This window comes from Dendrobates tinctorius, unplaced genomic scaffold, assembly GCF_039654945.1.
Source record: "Dendrobates tinctorius isolate UK_male_01 unplaced genomic scaffold, ASM3965494v1 ptg000211l, whole genome shotgun sequence".
NCBI classification, from domain to species: Eukaryota; Metazoa; Chordata; class Amphibia; order Anura; family Dendrobatidae; genus Dendrobates; species Dendrobates tinctorius.
In genome coordinates, this window is record NW_027361878.1 from 17,979,096 (window position 1) to 17,987,370 (window position 8,275).

Sequence of the window (8,275 nt, forward strand, 5' to 3'; positions counted from 1 at the left end):
ATTCAACACAGCTTTTCAGGGGAAGGATACAAAAAGTTGTCTCAGAGATTTAACCTGTCAGTTTCCACTTTGAGGAACATAGTAAGGAAATGGAAGAACACAGGTACAGTTCTTGTTAAGCCCAGAAGTGGCAGGCCAAGAAAAATATCAGAAAGGCAGAGAAGAAGAATGGTGAGAACAGTCAAGGACAATCCACAGACCACCTCCAAAGACCTGCAGCATCATCTTGCTGCAGATGGTGTCACTGTGCATCGGTCAACAATACAGCGCACTTTGCACAAGGAGAAGCTGTATGGGAGAGTGATGCGAAAGAAGCCGTTTCTGCAAGCACGCCACAAACAGAGTCGCCTGAGGTCTGCAAAAGCACATTTGGACAAGCCAGTTACATTTTGGAAGAAGGTCCTGTGAACTGATGAAACAAAGATTGGGTTGTTTGGTCATACAAAAAGGCGTTATGCATGCGCTGTATTGTTGACCGATGCACAGTGACACCATCTGCAGCAAGATGATGCTGCAGGTCTTTGGAGGTGGTCTGTGGATTGTCCTTGACTGTTCTCACCATTCTTCTTCTCTGCCTTTCTGATATTTTTCTTGGCCTGCCACTTCTGGGCTTAACAAGAACTGTACCTGTGTTCTTCCATTTCCTTACTATGTTCCTCACAGTGGAAACTGACAGGTTAAATCCCTGAGACAACTTTTTGTATCCTTCCCCTGAAAAGCTATGTTGAATAATCTTTGTTTTCAGATCATTTGAGAGTTGTTTTGAGGAGCCCATGATGCCACTCTTCATAGGAGAATCAACTAGGAGAACTACTTGCAAGTGGCCACCTTAAATACCTTTTATCATGATTTGATACACCTGGCTATGAAGTTCAAAGCTCGATGAGGTTACAAAACCAATTTAGTGCTTCAGGAAGTCAGTAAAAAGTAGTTAGGAGTGTTCAAATCAAGAAAATGATAAGGGTGCCCATACTTTTGCACCGGTCAAATTTTGTTTAAATGCAGATTGCACATTTTCTGTTAGTACAATAAACCTCATTTGAATCAAGAAATATAACTGAGTCCATCAGTTATTAGATATATGAAACTGAAATACCTGTTGCAAAAACCAAAATTGTTATAAAGAAAAAAGGTTAACATTAATAGGGGTGCCCAAACTTTTACATATGACTGTATATATATACATATATATATATATATATATATATATATATATATATATATATATATTGCCTTTTGATCATCTTTTTTATATGTATTCTATGTGGTAATTGATGATAGGCCATTGTAATCCTACCATTGTATGGTTAATTAACCATGTGGGTTTGTCAGACATGTTGGTATTTATCACAGGGAACATCACAGTACACATCCTTGTCTATTCCTGTGCTATTCCCCACTTAACTACCTTCAGGAGTTCGCCTGCCCGCTTCACACTATACATGGTATACTATATACAGAGCTCCTGTGTATAATTACACTTATGGTAATATTAGTATTGTGCTTTTTCATTAATGATCAGTATTGTAGTATTCGGTCAGTATTCCCTTGTATACATTATTAGTAATCATTTTAAAAAAGGTATGTCAATAAGGAATAAATTCTTGGACTTTAAGTGCGCTGCCAGACAGATTCCATAACCACACAAGGTTAAAAAAAGTTAACCCTTTAATCCTTACGCGTTTCGAAGCATAACGCTTCTTCTTCAGGGGTTGACACATGAATACAGAGAGCTGTCATCGCATTTATACATACAAGATTCAAATTAGGCGCCATCAAAGACACGAGGTGCGCCGCAAAGGTCAAAGATCAAAGTAATTCAAGCGTCTTGAAGAGTTCATAAAGGTTAAACATTCCCTAATTAAAAAACAAATCTTTATTATATTTTGCAGATATTTGCAGATATCTGCAAAATATAATAAAGATTTATTTGTTTTTTAATTAGGGAATGTTTAACCTTTATGAACTCTTCAAGACGCTTGAATTACTTTGATCTTTGACCTTTGCGGCGCACCTCGTGTCTTTGCTGGCGCCTAATTTGAATCTTGTATGTATAAATGCGATGACAGCTCTCTGTATTCATGTGTCAACCCCTGAAGAAGCGTTATGCTTTGAAACGCGTAGGGATTAAAGGGTTAACTTTTTTTAACCTTGTGTGGTTATGGAATCTGTCTGGCAGCGCACTTAAAGTCCAAGAATTTATTCCTTATTGATCTGTGGTGCGGTTCCGCTGTGGACCGTTGGACGTGCAGCAGGCTGACATACTATGCAGGCTTTACTTTCTCTTTGAGAAGGTGAGTATAATACTTTCAGTATTTGTACATTTTAACCCGGATAAGACCCTATTGCGCTCTTGTTTCAACCTTTTAGTGAATACAATTTCTAAAAAAGGTATGTGACACATTCCCTTAAAGAAAAATATACCTAAAAAGAGTATTGGGTATGTTAAGAAATTTTTAAAAGATTACAGGAGAGTAGGGCCCTGCCCAAAGAGTCTACCTTTCCTGTGATGGCATCCTAAAAAATCTTTTGGCCAAAACAAAAGCTGCTGGCTATATATGTGATATGGTTTTCAATGGGAACTGTTGCAGAAGTGGAATTTTTCCAGGCGTGGGTGGTGGGACTTTGGAAAGTTCGAAGGCAGAGCTGGGGTAGCGCCTGGGCGGGCCCAAAATTTTGTCACTATGGGGTCCTGAAATTCCTGGAGCAGTCCTGATGTCAGATAATTGTCAGGTTGTACGATAGAATTGCTTTTATTTATTTAATTTCAACGGTTTTATTGCAGATAACATGAAAATTACAAAAAAGCATAGAATATATAGTACAAGGGTCCTCTCGTAGGTGGAAATATATCAAATTACAAAGGGGAAATACAATATCCTTGACTTACTGAGTCTAGTTGTACAAAACAAAGAAACATAGAAATGTAAATTCAACTGTTATAATCATTAAAGGAAGGGGAAGGAAAGAAAAGGGGGTATAGTACCTTAGATATTAGCAATGAGAATAAAGTTGACTTAATCTAAATTTGTATAGATCAAAAGTCATATTCATCAATTAGTAATGTCAGTGTAACATTTTATATGGATAATGACATTGTTCTGGTGACGTCACCATTGGTCTGTGATTGAATCCATGGGTCCCAGAAATCTCGAAAAATTTCAAGAGAATCGGATCTAGTGGCTTCAATTTTTTCATATAACATTATTTGATTTATCTGTCTTTTCACTTGGTTTATCGACAATGTATTAGTTTTCCATTGTCCAGCTATGTAATTTCTAGTTGCCATGGTAATAAAATCAAGAAGACGACATATTTTATTATTGGCGCTGACTGGCCTGTCACCTAAAAGGAGTACTGTCAGTGTAAGGGGTAATTTCTTCTTCAGGACTACGTTAATTAATTTTATTACATCCTTCCAAAGGGATTTCACTATGGGACTTGTCCACCAGTTGTGAAGTGTATCGCCTACATCAACACAACCACTAAAGCATTTATCTGAAACTGTATGATAGATATTGTGTAAGTAACTGGGAACCTAATGAGTTCTATGGAATAGTTTAAGAGACGTTTCGGTAAGTGAGACCTGGTTACTTCCTTTAAAAATGTTTTCATAAAATTTATACCATCTCTAAGGTGAAAGGGCAATTTGTAGATCTGCTTCCCATTGTTCCATGGTTTTTAGTTTAGAGCTATCTCTGGGTTGATTAAATGTAGTGTATAATTGAGATATGAGACCGTTACCCAGTGGGTCATATAAGCATTTCAGTTCATAATCAGTTGGTTTTTGATTTGGCAAATTGATAACTAAGGCTTGTAAAAAAATCAAATATTTGTCCTAATCTGAAATTTTCTGATCTTGGAACTTGGTGTTTCATGATAAATGTTTGTTTCGACAATAATTTAAAATGCGTAGTTAAGCGCTGTAATCTAGTTATCTTGTTTTGCTTCCACCAAGTATGATTCTTAGATGCTACACCCGGGAGAAACATGGGATTATCAAACAGTCCCAAAAGCGGTGATGGATGAGAATGTAAGGCGAATTGGAACCTATTAGCTCTCCATAGATGTAGTGAATGAAATGTGTATGGAGAGTGCGTAGCTAGATCTTTCGGTACTGGTCCAGTGGCCCAAATTAAACTCTCCAGGGAATAAGGTGCTATGTGGGAACTTTCTCTTTGAGGCCAGAAGGGTGCGAGCTGGTCTGAATTTGCTAAGGCGAGTTGTGCAATCTGAGCCGCCTTGTAATAATAAGTAAAATTCGGTAAAGAAACACCCCCTTGTCGTTTGTGTCTAAATAGGATTTGTTGTGAGATACGTGTTTTTTTGTTACTCCAAATAAAATGCAATATTTGGGAATGAATCATTTTGAATGTCATTGAGGGTATCGGGATTGGAAGTGAACAAAACAAATACAGAAATTGAGGCAGTGTTACCATTTTTATTGAGTGGACACTTCCCAAAAAGGAAAGAGACGGGGAAGACCACTTGGATAGAGTTTGTGATAGTTTTTGTAATAGAGGAGTATAGTTATGTTTAAATAATGTAGCTTTAGATGTTGTGAGATTGATTCCTAGATAGGTTATGTATTGGTTAGCATGTTGGAAATGGAAATTAGTTAGAACAGAATTTTGGAATGTAGGTGGGGAATTGAGATACATAATCTGTGATTTATCAACATTGACCTTTAGTCCAGAAATTTCCTCAAAGTGTTTGAGAATATTAATGAAATTTAAAAATAATGAAAAGAGAGGCGCAATGAGTGTACCTGTGTTGAATAGATTTCCCTAACTACATAAGCAGAGTGCTCACCATTAAGGGTTGTGCCACCCTTGCACAACCACGGTGTGAACGTTAATGATGGGTAGGGAGCGTATCCTCTCACCCTGGGAGGGCACTACACACGCTGTCAGCAATCTCTGCTCTCCTGTTCTGTCCGTCTCTCACGGCTTCCCGAAGTGATCCCGTGACCGACCCCAGCCGTGAGCGCGACACCAAAGATCCTGGAGCTTCTCAGTGACGCCCAGCAACCGCAGGTGCTCCCGCAGACAACTGCCCTCCAAGCTGCTCCTGCCGCTAATCCTCAAAAGAGGAAATTTAATGAGAAGCTGCAACAAAGCGGTCTATAGGAGCGCTAAAGGAGAGGCAGAAACCAAAGAAGGGATTTAAAACTCAGCTTTTATTCTTCCTCCAGTGCCTTCCTCCTTTAGAGTCCCTATAGACCGCTTTGTTGCAGCTTCTCATTATATTAGTGAGATTTGGCAGAGATACATGAGGATTCGTTATTGTTAGTAAAAGATTTTCGGCAAGCAAGCTAATTTTGTACTCATGTTTGCCAACTGACTGACCTGAAATATCTGGGTGTAATCGAATCTTTTGGGCTAGAGGTTCCATGACCATAGCGAATAGAGCAGGAGAGAGAGGACACCCTTGTCTAGTTCCTCTTTTGATAACTATTGGTTCAGGTGTAGTTGAAGGTAATTTTAAGTAGGCCACCGGGTTGTTATAGAGGAGTTTAAGTGATTCGATTAATTGTTGTGATATTCCCATTTTATTCAAGATGGCGAACAGGTAATGCCAGATGACAGTGTCAAATGTCTTTTTTATATCTAGAGCTAAAAGAATTAAGGGTGTTTTACGCTTATTGGCAGCATGAATAAAGTTAAGGTTTTTGCGTATATTGTCCGGAGGCTTGTCTAGTTGGTATGAACCCCACTTGATCTTTATGGACCAAGCTAGGCAAACACTTATTGATCCTATTTGCTATAATAGCCTAAAAAATTTTAAGATCCAGATTTTATAAGGATATGGGCCTGTAATTTTTCGTAAGTAAGGGGTCCCTTTTTGGTTTTGGGATGATGGCTATATGTGCTGTATAAAATTCTGGGGGCATTGCCTGACCTTTCAACATATTGTTGCATTATGCTTTGATGTGCTTAGTTAAGATAGCCAAAAATTTTTTATAATATAAGACGGTCAGCCCATCTGGGCCTGGGGCTTTCCCTATTTTTCAATCGGTTGATTACAGACATGATTTCTTCCTCAGTAATGGGGGAGTGTAGAGTTGTAGCAAATTCTGAGGTCAGAGATGGTAGAGGATCATTAGCTAAAAAGTAATCTAATTTAGCCAAAGAGAAATTCGTATTATCGGTGTATAATTTTTGATAATAATTTTGGAATATTTTGTATATTTTTGCTTGGATTATAAGTAGTTTGAGACTGTTCATCTTTTATAGAAAAAATGGAATTTAATCGTTCTTTATTTTTTAGTTTGTGAGCAAGCATTCAATCCATTTTACTAGAAAACTGATAGAATGTCGCTTGAGTCCACCTAATTGCCCGTTCGGTGCGGGTGGTCAATAGAGTATTTAATTGTAACATTAAATCAAAAATTCGCTTAGTTAGATATGAAGAATTGTGTGTTTGATTTAATAATAATAATAATAATTTTTATTTATATAGCGCCAACATATTCCGCAGCACTTTACAATTAAGCGGGGACATGTACAGACAATAAATTCAATACAAGTTAAGACAATTCAAACAGTGACATTAGGAGTGAGGTCCCTGCTCGCAAGCTTACAATCTACAAGGAAATGGGGGGGGACACAGTAGGTGAGAAGTGCTTGTTAATTCAGGTCTGGCAATTATAATAAATAGGGATTTTCATATAAAGCTGCATGATCCGGTCATCAGCCCGTGTGTTTAAGTGCAATAGACAAATATCAAGTGCAGTTATCGTGTGCATGGAGGGTGTGGAGACAGATGAATAGTAGGGTGCAGATTCAGAATAATATTTGGAAGGAGGGAACAGGGCAAAGTTAGTTTGCTGAGTAGTTGATGTCGTAGGCTTGTTTGAAGAGATGGGCTTTCAAAGCGCGCTTGAATAGGTCAGGGCTAGGTATTAGTCTGATCGTCTGGGGAAGTGCATTCCAGAGAGCTGGAGCAGCATGAGAGAAGTCTTGGAGACGGAGGTGCGAGGTTCGAATTACGGGGGATGTTAGTCTTAGGTCATTTGTAGAACAGAGGGCATGTGTAGGGTGATAGACAGAGATGAGAGAGGAGATATAAGGCGGTGCAGAAGAGTGGAGAGCTTTGTGGGTGAGAGAGGTGAGTTTATACTGGACCCTGTAGCGAATAGGTAGCCAGTGTAATGACTGGCACAAGATGGAGGCATCGGTGAAGCGGCTGGACAGAAATATGACCCTGGCTGCCGCGTTCAAGATGGATTGGAGAGGAGAGTTTGGTAAGAGGGAGACCGATCAGAAGAGAGTTGCAGTAGTCCAGACGAGAATGAATAAGAGCGACAGTAAGAGTCTTAGCAGTTTCAATGGTGATAAAAGGTCGGATTCTGGAGATGTTTTTAAGATGCAGGTGACAAGAGCGACTGAGTGATCGGATGTAGGGAGTAAAGGAAAGTTCAGTGTCGAATATGACCCCAAGACAGCGGGCATGCTGCTTGGGAGTTATGGTTGAACCCTCCAGGGTTATTTCGATGTTAGGTAGAGTGAGGTTAGTAGAGGGGAGAAACACAAGAAGTTCAGTTTTGGAGAGATTTAGTTTCAGATAGAGGGAGGACATGATGCTAGAGACAGCAGACAGACAATCCTTGGTATTTTGAATTAGGGTAGGGGTGATGTCAGGGGAAGAAGTGTATAATTGGGTGTCATCGACATAGAGATGATACTGGAACCCAAATCTGCTGATTGATTGTCCAATAGGGGCAGTGTATAAAGAGAAGAGGAGGGGGCCTAGGACTGAGCCCTGCGGGACCCCGATAGTATTTGCTAATTCTACCTTATAAAGTTCGTTTTCTAATGTTGATTGCTCATGTAATTTGTCCCTCTTTTTTGGAAGCAATCCTAATGAGAACACCCGTTATATACTTTTTATGGGCCATCCATATATTTCCTAAAGAGGTATCAGAGGTGTTGTTCGAGCGGAAGAAAGTTTTTAGTTCTTGTTCTACCATCATTCTTGTTTGGAGATCAGTCAGCAATGATTCATTCAATCACCATTTGTATAAACATAATGTTGCTATTTCTAGTTTAAATACTGATAACACGCTATCATGATCTGACCATGATGAGGGGATGTGTCTGCAATATAACAGAGATGGTGTATTTTCTGCATTAGTAGGTATCCAATCTATTCTAGAGTATGAACGATGAATTCTAGAAAAATACGTATAACCTCTCGATTGACAATGCGTTTCTCTCCACGTGTCAACCAGGCAATGAGATTTCAAAATTGTTTGTAGTACATTTTTTGGGTA